This window comes from Silene latifolia, chromosome 9 (assembly GCF_048544455.1).
Source record: "Silene latifolia isolate original U9 population chromosome 9, ASM4854445v1, whole genome shotgun sequence".
Lineage (NCBI taxonomy): Eukaryota > Viridiplantae > Streptophyta > Magnoliopsida > Caryophyllales > Caryophyllaceae > Silene > Silene latifolia.
Window position 1 is genome coordinate 168,818,853 of NC_133534.1, and position 13,246 is coordinate 168,832,098.

Genomic DNA, 13,246 nt, shown 5'->3' on the forward strand with positions numbered 1-13,246 from the left:
AAATTTGTTTTCAAAGAATTTGAAATTGGATTTGAAATTTGAAAACAGTAAAATTAGTTTTCAAAGATTTGATTTTGAATTGAAATTTGAAAAACGGTTAAATTTGTTTTCAAAGGGTTTGGAGTTGGATTTAAAATTTGAAAACGGTTAGATTTGTTTTCAAAGATTTGAAATTGAATTTGAAATTTGAAAACGGTTAAATTTGTTTTCAAAGAATTTGAAATAGGATTTGAATTTTGAAAACAGTTAAATTAGTTTTCAAAGATTTGATTTTGAATAGAATTTGAAAACAGTTAAATTCGTTTTCAAGATTTGAAATTGGAAATCGTCAGGATTGAATTCGTCATTACGACGGGTTAGAAAACCGTTTTAACCTTTGAAAGATGGTATGCAAATCGAAAATTGTGAGAATTGAAATCGTCATTACGACGGCTTAGAAAAGCCAAATTTGATTTTGAAAATGACATTTGAAATTTTGGAAAGTTGCACGGGTCAAAATCGTCATTACGATGGTTTGAAAAACGTTTCTGTTTAAAAATTGATTTTGAAATTTGAAAATTCGAGGGTAGAATTCGTCATTACAACGGCGTAAAAGGGCGCTTTGAGAATGCAACGGTCGGCGAGAGACCGAGGTTTGAAATGGCCATTATGACGACGTAAAAGGGTATTTTGAAATGGTTTGTGAAAACCAAGGTTTGAAATCGTCATTACAACGGTATGATAAGGTGCATTTGAAATTGGTTATAAAGACCGGGTTTTGAAAATCGTCATTACGACAGCCTAGAAAGGCGTGTTTTTTGAAATGGTTATAGAAAACCGGGTTTGAAAATCGTCATTGGCCTAGAAAGGCGTGTTGAAATGGTTATAAAAAACCGGATTTTGAAAATCGTCATTGGCCTAGAAAGGCGTGTTGAAATGGTTATAAAAAACCAGATTTTAAAATTTGTCATTATGACGGCCTAGAAAGGCGTGTTGAAACGGTTATAAAAACAGGGTTTGAAAATCCTCATTACGACGGCCTAGAAAGGCGTGTTGAAACGGTTATAAAAACCGGGTTTGAAAATCGTCATTATGACGGCATAAAGAGGTGTGTTAAAATGGTTGTAAAAACCCGGGTTTGAAAATCGTCATTACGACGGCCTAAGAAGGCGTGCAACGGTTGGCGAAAGACCGAGGTTTAAAATGGCCATTATAACGGCGCAAGAAAGGTGATTTTGGAAGTTTGAAAATGACGCGGAAGGACTTATGATCAAGTAACACATAAGCACTCACAGTTCATTATATTATTCATAATGCTGACACGGGTTTTGGCTTAATAGGGTGGGTTACACACCAAGAAATCAAACCCCGATTTGCGAGAGAGATACCAATCCAAACAAAATGTGTGAGGAGGGTGCCCTAGCCTCGTGCTCGAAAGTGATGAAAGCTCTTTGACGAAACAGAAATGTGTGACGTCAATGGTATGCTTGACTCAATCGGGATTCGAATCGCGGGGATGAGAAAACTCACGCCGACGAAATGAGCCAATTGGTCGGGTTAGGTTGTGGGCCCGGACAAGGAACCCGACTTATGAGCGTAATATCAATTAATGCACTTTAACCACGACCTCGTTCGAGTGTCACCTCTAAGGATCACAAAGACACAAGTGTCCTAGTTTTCTCCATCAGAGTCGCCAAAATGTGGACATGGGCCACGTCTCGGTCTGTGGATTTGGGTCACCTACCGGTCCGCGGTCACAGGCCACCTGCACGCCAAGCCAATCTGTCGACATGCAGCGGTCTTTTGAAAGCCACGCTAGGCGGTGTAAAAATACTTTCGACCGGATCGCTTTAGATCGGTCGGTTTCGTCTCGGTAAAGGTCTCGAAACGATTAGAGATGTTCGGAGTCGCCACCAAGCATTTGTGGGATGCTTGGAACCCGTTTGAAATCCACTTTATACCTCGGTCAAATCAAAGCACAAAGCAGCGTTTGACATAGGTACTAAAGATAAGGACTTGTCCCCCTTTTAGCATTCTATGCCTAAAATGACTCTCGTACGCCCTGGATAAGGCCATCCACTATCCAAAGGTTCTGAGTAAGGGGTGAGGGTACATATTAGGAAGCCCTTTAATCGGACACCCAATCCCGCCCGCTTTAGCGGCCTCTACTGATCGATCGTGGTTATTTAAGTGCAAGAGTTGATAAAACGGTGTAAATGCATGAATGCACATCCAAAAGTGTTAACCTAACACGTGAGCTTTCTAAGTCGGTTTGTTAATCCAAATATCAAGCATAAGATGTCAAGTTGGATTTATGGTTGATTTGCATGTGAGAACGGAATTAAACATCCATTTACCAAATTCGGGTTATGATGCTCAACACGATCCATTTATTGAAAAAGGGTGTCAAATGACAAAGTGTAAAAACGTAAGCTTGTCAATCAGATCCGTCATGTATTTGGATTAATCGTAATCGGGATCATCCTAGACAAGTGCTAAAAACGAGGCAGAATAGTACCAGGCAGCCCCGTTAAGGCGAGAGCCTACTGGCAAGGTAAAGGGCTCTGAACAGGTTTTGAAATATGAAAGCAGAGGGCCTCTTGGGGCGCGAGCCATGGGGCGACCCAAGGAGGCGTCTCCTGGTTTTTGAAAAGGTTCTTTAAAACCGTATTTATGATGAAAGATTTGCAAATGTTGTTTGCATGACCCGGAATAATTACTATTGTGTTAGTAACATTCGTTGTCGGATTTGCATGTTTGAAAAGTATAGTTTACAAATAAAAATGTAAAATGTTTGATTTGAACTAATCATGTTAAGTTCATTTCTTTGTAATTAGTCAAGTTTGTCATCGTGCTCGGATTAAACCGACATGGTATAAAGAACCAAGGATGATTATGAGTTATGACTAATATGTTTTCAAAAGTAAATAAATGAGAAAAATGGTAAATGAAATAAAAGGGTGCTAAAATACCCATTAAAATGTAATTAACCAACAATATCATCGGGTCACGGAATAAACCAACATGGTATAAGGAACCAAGGATGCTTTTTATAATGGTCAAAATATGTTTATCATATAAATGAATTAAAATGGTAAATAAAAGAATAGAAATTCCTTTAAAATGTAATTAACCAATTAATATCACCGAATCACGGATTTAACCGTCATGGTATATGGAACCAAGGGTGATTATAATTTATGGCTAAAAGTTTGTCATAGAAATGATTTGAAACATTTGAAATGGTAAAAACCGTAAAAGGAAAGAAATAAAAATAAAAGAAAGTGTTGAAGGAAAGACGAACTCAAACACGTTTGAGTCTGACCTGGGCACCCCCATTGAGGCGCGAGCCACTTTGCACCATAAGGGGCTTCTGCCTCAGGCCAAAACTCAGTTTTGGCTCGTCTAACCTAAATTTGAATCGTGTTATGCATCGTTTGTGCTTATAGACTCATCAAAACAGTAAAGACATGAATTAAAGTGAGATATTTACACCCTCAAACTTACGTATTTTGATGTTTGCATGGTAGACGACTTTAGAGACGGTTTTCTCGTTGTGACTACTCGCGATCAAAGAAGTTTAAAAAGAGTGCCTTAAGAAAGGATTTGGTTTTGAAAATGAGTTGAAAATATGTTAATTAAAACATGTTGATTAATGAGTTGAGTTGGTCGAATGGGTCAGTCGAATGCACGGCGACGGTACCAAACAATATGTGTAAGGCTTGTGTTTACGTTCGGTAGGTCGTAAACACATGTCGATTTTGTGACTTAGGAAGTCGAGTATAGAAGTTTAAGGGAGATGTGAGGGGGCGGACTCTCGCGTGAATCTTATGGTGTGTGATGGTGGGTATTTATAGAGAAATGTGGGATGGTAGGTCGGTTGAGTTTGCTTGGAGGCTAAGCAGACACCCCATTGAGGCGCGAGCCACCCCGTGACTCAATGGGGTGTACTGTCTCTTTCGCAAATTTGGATTTTGCATTTGTTCTAACCAATGTTTTGTTGGTTGTGATTTGTGGTCTTTGAGGTTTGCTTAGCCGTGTAAGCTTCATCTTAGGTGATATTTGGGGTAGGTATTTTGTGTCTTTGACTCGGGTTTGACCCGTGTGAGTCGGGATTTGAATTTCGAGTCGGTTTTTGGCCCGGTGTCGGTTGTAACTCTAAATAGAGTTATTTTAATACAAATGACATGATAAAGACATTCATGGCATTATTTTTGACATTCGAGATTTGGGTTGACTCGGGTTGACTCAGGTTGACTCGAGTTGCGGGATTCTGAGTCGGTTTTGGGTCTGAAGGCGGTTTTAACTCTAAATAGTGTTATTTTAATGTAAATGAAGTTAGAAAACTTTTGAAATCATTTTTCATATCCGAGTAGTGCATTAAACAGTCTCATGTATAGCCAATCCACGCACGCATATCAAAAACACGTTGTAGTCCGATCATCAACGGGTGGTTTTTGGGAGGTGCAGACACTGGGTATCTACATCGTGCAATGACAAAATTCGGTTAGTAGGTAGAAGTAACGGTTGTGATAGTTTGTTTCATGTATAATGCATGTTGGGTGACTCAATAGGAGGTGATATTGGATGATGTGGTTTTAAGGTATATGAGGATGATGGGTAGTGGGCGTACATGGATGGATGGAATATACAAACAGTTGTGCTTGTCCTTGTCGGGGTGGATGGTTGTAAGTTGCCTTAGTTTCCTTTTTGCCTTGCGTCGTGGGGGAGGATGAGTTGAACTTCGGGGATGAAGTTCTTTTTAAGGGAGGAAGAGTGTAATACCTGTCCTTTTAGGGACCCGCTGACCATCGTTGATTGACCTTAGACATCTATCTAGACCTTCGGAAACCTTACGAGCTAACCTTGTAACGTTATAACCCTTTGAGTTCTGGTAACTCGATCTAGCGGAGGCTACTCGATCGAGTAGCTTAGTCACTCGATCGAGTATAGGCCACTCGATCGAGCAAGTTACTTACTCGATCGAGTAACGGGAGTTCAGCGGGGAAATATAAATAGTGATATTGTGAAACCCAAATTATTTCTTTTCGTTTTTCCTAAACCTAGATGCCGTCATATCACTTCTATTTCACCTTAATTCACTTTTTTGGATCATTTGAGAGTGGAGACACCATGGGGATGGTAAGTGTTGGGCTCAGAATTATGCTGCCTGACCTAACAAAAATCAGGCAGTGTCCAAAGCCAAGCCTGGATAAAAGACATTCTATACAAGGCACCTGAGCAGGCACCAGCCAGGAGGAAAGAATAGGTCAGGCATCTACAATGCCAAGCCTAAATGGACATCTCAGCCAGCTACATACTAAAGCACCACCAAGATGTGTCAGGCAACAATTAAAGCTCAAAAAGATGGTTCCTATTTACACGGAAGACTCGTTCAACAAAACCCACAACAAGCAAAGACAGTCAAGTTAGCAGAGATAACGGCGGCCAACTCTAGGAGTCAACCAACCACTCCCGGGTAAATAGGGCACGAGGCCTATTTACTGGGAACCTAAAAAACAACTTGAGAAGACCGTTTCAAGGCTATTAAAAATAACAAAGAAGACTAGAGAAGAAGATATACTTACTCACACACTCATCCACTGATATTCTTAGTCTCATACTTGTAATCAGCACTTTATTGAGCATTATTCTTAGCCTGCCATACTATATACCACGCCTGACATACTTATTCCCTGTCAGGTTACCTAAAATTATAGTGATAATCCCTGCTGGCTTGGTGCCCGTGGTTTTTTCCCTTATTCCCAGGGTTTTTCCACGTATAAATCTTTGTGTCATTATTTTCTATTCATTTACTTATTTAGCAATACTAGTCAGGCAATTCGATTGAGTTAGATCACCTCCTCAAAACTTCCCTGGTAGGACGTTGTCATTTAGTAAAATCCCTACTAAAACAATTGGCGCCCACTGTGGGGCATCTAGCTAAAAAATAATCAAAACCCAAAACTAAACAACACAAAAACAATCTCAAAAAATGGCCGGAGATAGCATTGAACAACAACTGGCTGCTGCTAAACAGCAATTGTTGGAAATGGAACAACTGAAACAAAAGATGGCTCAGGCTGAAGCTGAAGTTGTGAAATTGAAAGAATCAGAGTCCGCTCTGAAACAAAGTTTAGGAGACAAAGCTTCAGGATCAAAATTGAAGATTCAACCTGGCACGCCATTTTCCTCAATCATCAGGACCATTGATTTCTCCAACTTTGGTACTCCTACTCTATCAAAGTCCAGAGCAGAAGAAGGTGATACAGACTCAGAAGAAATCCCAAATGAAGAGGCTGTACCAGATCAGACCAACACAGCAATCATGATGGCCATGCTCCAGGAAATCCAGAAACTCCATGAAAATTTTGAGAGAATCCCTGGAGTACCCACTCCCATTGAAGAAGCAAATCCAGAGAGCTATGCTGACTCACCCTTAGTGGATGAGATAGCCAGGATAGATTTGCCAAAGAAATTTGTGGTCCCTTCAATGAGAATTTATGATGGAACTACAGATCCACAAAATCATATAGCCTACTACAAACAAAGGATGTTGGCAGCCTCTATACCCCTCCACTGTTGGCTAAACCAAACAAAGGAGAACCCCTGACGGTTTACCTATCTGTCACTAACATAACAGTGAGTGGAGTTCAAACTAAAGAAATTGAGGGCCAACAACACCCTGTCTACTATGTAAGTAAAAGTCTCCTGGATGCAGAAACAAGGTATGGTTTACTTGAAAAATATGTACTTGCTTTAATTATATCCTGCACCAAACTTAGACCTTACTTTGAAAGTCACCCAATAATTGTCAGGACTAACCTGCCTATTAAATCTGTCCTGAGAAAACCTGAGCTTTCAGGCAGAATGACAAAATGGTCAGTGCAACTAAGCACTTATGACATAACCTTTGAACCTAGGACAACAATTAAATCTCAGGGCATTAGCAGACTTTGTGGCTGAATTCAGTCCCAACCTAGAACCAGACCTCATAAAAGAGGTCAACCATCTAGTCAACCGTAAATCAGGCCAGGAATGGACCTTAGACGTAGATGGAGCAACCGCAACTGGCCTAGGATTAGTATTGAAATCACCACAGGGAGACCTAATTACTCAGGCTAAGAGTTGTGAGTTCAAAGCAACAAACAATGAAGCTGAATATGAAGCCCTGATAGCTGGACTTAAGGTATGTATAGAACTTGGTGTGACAAATCTCAAGGTAAAAACTGACTCCCTTTTAATTTCCAATCAAGTCAAAGGAACATATGCTGCAAAGGATTCAAAAATGATTCTCTATTTAGACTACATCAAAAACCTTTGCAAAAAATTTAGTTCATTTGATATTGACCAAATAACAAGGGATTTGAATACTCAGGCTGATGCTCTAGCCAGCCTGGGATCAAATTTCAGCCCTACTGTGTTTGCTAAAATATCCATTGTCCACCTGTTAGAACCAACCATTGAAAGACCTAACCAAACTTGTCCCATCCATGAGGACACAAATTCTTGGACCAAACCATACTATGATTGGTTCTTACATGGGACACTTCCCAATGATAAGAATGAGGCAAGGGCCCTAAAGATCAAAGCCTCCACCTATACTATTATCAAAAACATGTTGTTCAAAAAGTCACAGGCTAGAGCTTACCTGCGTTCGCTGGAACCTCATGAAGCTAAACAAGTCATAGAGGATATACACGATGGATATTGTGGAAATCACAAAGGTGGCAGAAGCCTAGCTAGCAAAGTTCTAAGGACAAGCTACTTTTGGCCAACCCTCAGAGCTGACTGCATAGCTTACAGCTCCAAATGTAAAGCCTGCCAGATCCATTCTCCTTTCATCCACCAACCATCAGAGCTACTTCACTCCATTTCAGCTCTTTGGCCATTTATGAAGTGGGGAATGGACATCGTAGGCAAGCTACCTCAAGCCCCTGGACAGAATGTCTTTATGTTAGCCATGACCGACTATTTTTCAAAATGGATAGAGGCAGATTCATACAGGTAGGTCAAGGAGAAGGATGTCATATCATTTATCAAACGCAACATCATATGTAGATATGGGATACCTTCAGAAATAGTTTGTAACAATGACACCCAGTTCGTGGGAAAAAGAACAATGGCTTTCTGTGCACAATGGAATATCTACCTGGTAACATCCACACCAGGCTACCAAAAAGCCAATGGTCAAGCATAATCCCGCAACAAAGTGGTATTCAGTTGCCTGAATAATAAACCTAAAAAGAAGAAAAGGCAGATGGGCTGAAGAACTCCCCTTGGTCCTCTGGGCTGACAGAACTACACCTAAATTAGCCACAGGCCAAACTCCTTACTCCTTGGTCTATGGCTGTGAAGCCGTAATCCCATCAGAGATCCACGTACAAACTACCAGAAGCAGCCTGAACACCATAGAGGAAAACAAGCCACTATTACAAGACAGCCTGACCCTGACTGAAGAATTGAGAGACGCAACCAAAATCAGAATAGCCTCATACCAGCAAACAGTAGCCAGAAGCTACAACAAAAATGTTAACATCAGGGTGTTCATGGAAGGAGATTTGGTCCTACGAAAGGTCTTCCCTAACACCAAGAACAAAAATGCTGGCAAGCTAGCTTCCACATGGGAAGGACCATACATGATTGATTCAATAGTAGGACATGGAGCTTATAGATTACAAACCTTGGATGGAGAAATGATCCCCAGATCTTGGAACATTTCCCACCTAAGGCTATTCCATATCTAAACTAAAACCAGGTAAAACTATTAACTCTACGTGTGCCTGGCCAAGTTTTATATAGCAAACCCCCAAATAAAATCATGTGACCTTAGCAAATTATGTTTTCCTACTACTTGTAACCTTGCTTGAATATCTACCTATTTTCTTTTACACAATCCCACTATGTCTGTCTATTTAAATCCTACTATGTTGAATCCTGAAAACTTGTTTACGCCTTTTTCCATTAACTATACATTACACACAAGCTTAAACAAATATTCAGGATTGAGGGCCACTCCACCCAACCTGAACAGCATCCCACAAATGCTCTACAATAACTTGGCACCTGCCTGCCTGACCCAAAAAACACATACAAAAAACTGAGCTCAGCACAAAAAATAAAAGACAAGTAAAATGGTGGAATAGACCAGACCACTTGTCTAAAAGCCCTCCTGACAGGCTGGGGGCCATAAGCCCGCCTGACTGGCAACCACCCCTCTTACTAAAATGCCCTCCTGACAGGCAAAAAAGCCATCATTTCCTGATAAGGATTGAGGGCCATAAGCCCTCCTGAAAGGAATCTTCCTAACAAAATACTTCAAAACTAGTTTAGATCTCGCGCAATGAAAGCGCGATATTTATAGAGTTACTAATATAGACCTCGTGCAATATATGCACTGTATTTATAGAGTTTTACTTTTTAGTGTATCATTTATAGAATTTAAATTGACAATTCACTTATTTTTCATCTCTCTCATTAATGTATTTTGATTAGAGAAATAAATACAAGTTTAAATCATAAGAAGTAATAAAATGAGTATTTTGTTTTTTGTTTTTTTTTTACCGAGAAATTAATGATGTTAATTTACAAATATTTACTAATATAACATATTTCTTATCATAAAAAGTCAATAAATTTGTATCAATAAGTTCTTTAAAAAAAAAAAATTCTTATCCTAAAAAGATCTGATATAAATTTGTATAGAATGTGAAATATTAAATATTATAAATATTTAAATACAAAATAATATATCCATTTATAACTTATTATGTCCACACATATAAGATATGCTAAAAATACCAAGCACTATTCTAGGAAATATTTTTAGGCGGGAAAAGTTGGAGTTTCGCCTATTCATTTAGTAAATAGGGGATGTATTTTTTACAGGTACAAGTTGCTCAAATCAAGCTATTCAAAGAAACCAGAAGAAAAGATTCAAATTATACCAAAGCACTAATACTACCCAGGGACATCCCTCCTGGGTAGGGCAAAATATTCTGAAAGATAAAACAATTGTTTGTCCAGGGAACACCCCCCCCCCCCCTGGATGGGCCAAAACAAGAAAACAACTACTTCAAAAAACAAACCTAAAACAACTAGCTTGCCTTGGAAGCAGTAGCAGAACTGATCCCTTCATCAACAGGCTCCTCTTCCTCCTCCTCGCCATCCTCCCCATCACCAGCTTCACCTCTTTTTTCCTTGGACGGAGGGGAATCTACCTCCTCATCAGCATGCAACTTGTAAAGCTCAGGGTAAGTGGCATTAAGGTATGCTATCTCCTGGTCAGGATTCCAGAAAGGCCTGACTTCAAGACGCTCCATCATAGCATCTACACGACCCCTGCCAAAGAAATAAAGAGTAGCATCCTTATACCTACCCAGCACCAGGTGTCTCTCAGCAGCCAACTCCTCATTCACCTTCAGCTGCTCTTGCATAACCTGCTTCTCAGCCTTCAACTCTTCCTAAACAAGGTCTAACTTAGCTTGGAGAGCTTTCAAGGCATCTTGAGCAGAACCCAGCTTGGATGCCTCCATCACCAACCGTGACTTCCCTGTCTCATTATCTTCCTTCAAAGAATGGTTTTCAGTTTTTGCCCTTCCAAATCAGTTTTCAGGCCGGCAACATCTTTTTTCAGACAATGCACTTCCCAATCCAAAGCATCTTTAAGGTTGGTTACAGAATCGAGCTGGCAGGCACCCCTCAACATATCATTTACATTCTGCAAAAATATCACCAATCAGGCAAAACATAACAAAAAAAACAACCAAAACAAAAAGTGACAAAAAAACATTACCTCCTGCAGCATAATCATAAGGTTAGCAGCATATTCCCTAGTACGGTACATAGCAGCCAACCCACGAGCAGAAGAATCCTCAGCCTGATATTTATAAAAAAGGTCATCAACCAGATAAGAGTGAGCCTGGATTTGTTCCTTGGCAAACTGAACTTCATCAAGCCGGGCCCTAACCCCCCTAACCTCATGGACCCCATCTGAAGTTTCATTAACCCTCTTCCTCTTTTTAGCGCGACTAACCTCATCCACAACCTTTTCAGGAGACACCAGTTGTACCTTCTGAACAGGCGCCTGAACCTGTAGTGCACTATCACTCCCTGTAGCCTCACTACTCTTGAATTTCTCCCTTATAATTTGAGAAACGCCTGCCTTCACCAAGGATAAACCAAAAGTAGCTATCCTAGTAGAAGCCCTGGCAGCTACACGACGAGGTTCTACATCAGCAATATAAACATATGTTCAAACAAAAAACCCACGAAGTAAAAGCAACAAAACTTACTGCCTGATGAAGAAGCCTCTGAAGCTTGAGCACCCTTCACAGGTTTGTAGGTGCTCAGTTTAGCTTTCTTAAAATGAGGCATAGGTGCCTTCCCCAGACAGGCGGGCCATGTCCTCTCCTCTTCAGGCAATGCCATGAAAGCAGCAATTCGGTCAGCCGATCCCTCAGCATCAGGATCATTTACCCAGTCAGGCACTACGAAGACAAAATCAAGTAAGCATACTTTAAGAACTAAATAAATTATCCCTAACTAAAATTCAGTGCAGAAGAAATTACCTCCTTCAACAGGAGGATAATTAAGATAATCCAGATCAGGGGCAATGGAATCAGCTCTGATGAACATATAAGTCTGCGCCCATCCTTTATCATCCTCTGAATCAAAGTTGGTGATCAAATGAGCCATCTTCGACCCGACTCGAAGATTAAAGCGACCAGTACAATGACCCTTCAAATGATAAATGTTTTTGAAGTCTTCCAGACTGATGACCAACTTATGTTTAGCACACAGCTGCTCAACTGAATGAATGATTTTCCAAACCGTTGGCATAAGTTGAAATGGAAGGACCCTGATAGCCCTAATAACCTCAGCCATGAACGGAGAAAGTGGAAGCTGACATCCACCCTTAAACGCCCATTCAAAGATACAAAACCAGCCTGGACTACTCCAATTAGCCTTGACTGGACCACTCTCAGGGATCCAAACATCAACATCAGCAGGAAGAAGACCCCTGCCCTTCAGATAGTGTTCAAAGGTTGGCTTCAACTAATTAGCCTCAGGAAAAGAGGTAGACAAAGCCTTCATGGGGGTATATTTAACTCCCTTGTATGACATAGACAGAATTTCCGGAGGAGCAGTTATCTCCACAACTTCATCCTCAGGGATGATGTCTGGGACATCAACAACAACAACAGGAGTTTTCTCAATCTCAGCAGCAGCTTTAGATGCAGCCGTTTTTCTTCTCCCCCCAGCCATTGTTTTAGATTTAATTGAAGAATTGATTTTTTGGTTTCAAAGAAAGGTTGATTTCACAAGGGAATTTTGGAAGAGAGAGAAACTATAGAGAGTTTAAGAATAAGAATGTGAAAGCAAAACGGACGTTGCAAGGGTTTTATAGCCTCAAAAACACAACGGGTAGCACAAATGGACAAATCCAATCATGACTCTCCTAGAGTTTGATGAACCTACCTCAGTAATGAGTACTAGCCGTTATAGAAGTTGAAAGGAACTTAAATTCTTTTTCGGTAAAATATCCTTATACATTTTTTGCCTGGCCTGAATTTTTTATCTCCTTATCCCTGACCAGATCCACTAGGAATAAGAAGATAATGGGCAATTGTTGGGCCCAGAATTACCCTGCCTGACCTAACAAAAATCAGGCACTGTCCAAAGCCAAGCCTGGATAAATGACACTCTATACAAAGCACCTGAGCACCTGCGCAGGCACCAGCCAGGAGGAAAGAACAGGTCCGACATCTACAATGCCAAGCCTAAATGGACATCTCAGCCAGCTACATACTAAAGCACCACCAAAACGTATCAGGCAACAACTAAAGCTCAGAAAGATAGTTCCTATTTACACGGAAGACTCATTCAACAAAACCCACAACAAACAAAGACAATCAAGTTAGCAGAGATAATGGCGGCCAACTCTAGGAGTCAGCCAACCACTCCCGGGTAAATAGGGCACGAGGCCTATTTACTGGGAAAACCTAAAAAACAACTTGAGAAGACTGTTTCAAGGCTATTATAAATAACAAAGAAGACTAGAGAAGAAGATGTTGGAGTATGTGTCCTCAACAATAGTGCGATCACATGATATAATATCATAATCAAATTTCATATTAAGAATACGTAAGGGATGATTCATTTATATAGTCAACTTATCAACATTAATCAGTAATGATTGGCTAACTAGAGTTTGACATTACTGTCGTTTGACGGTGGTGATCAGTTGATCCCTTAAGGTCACACC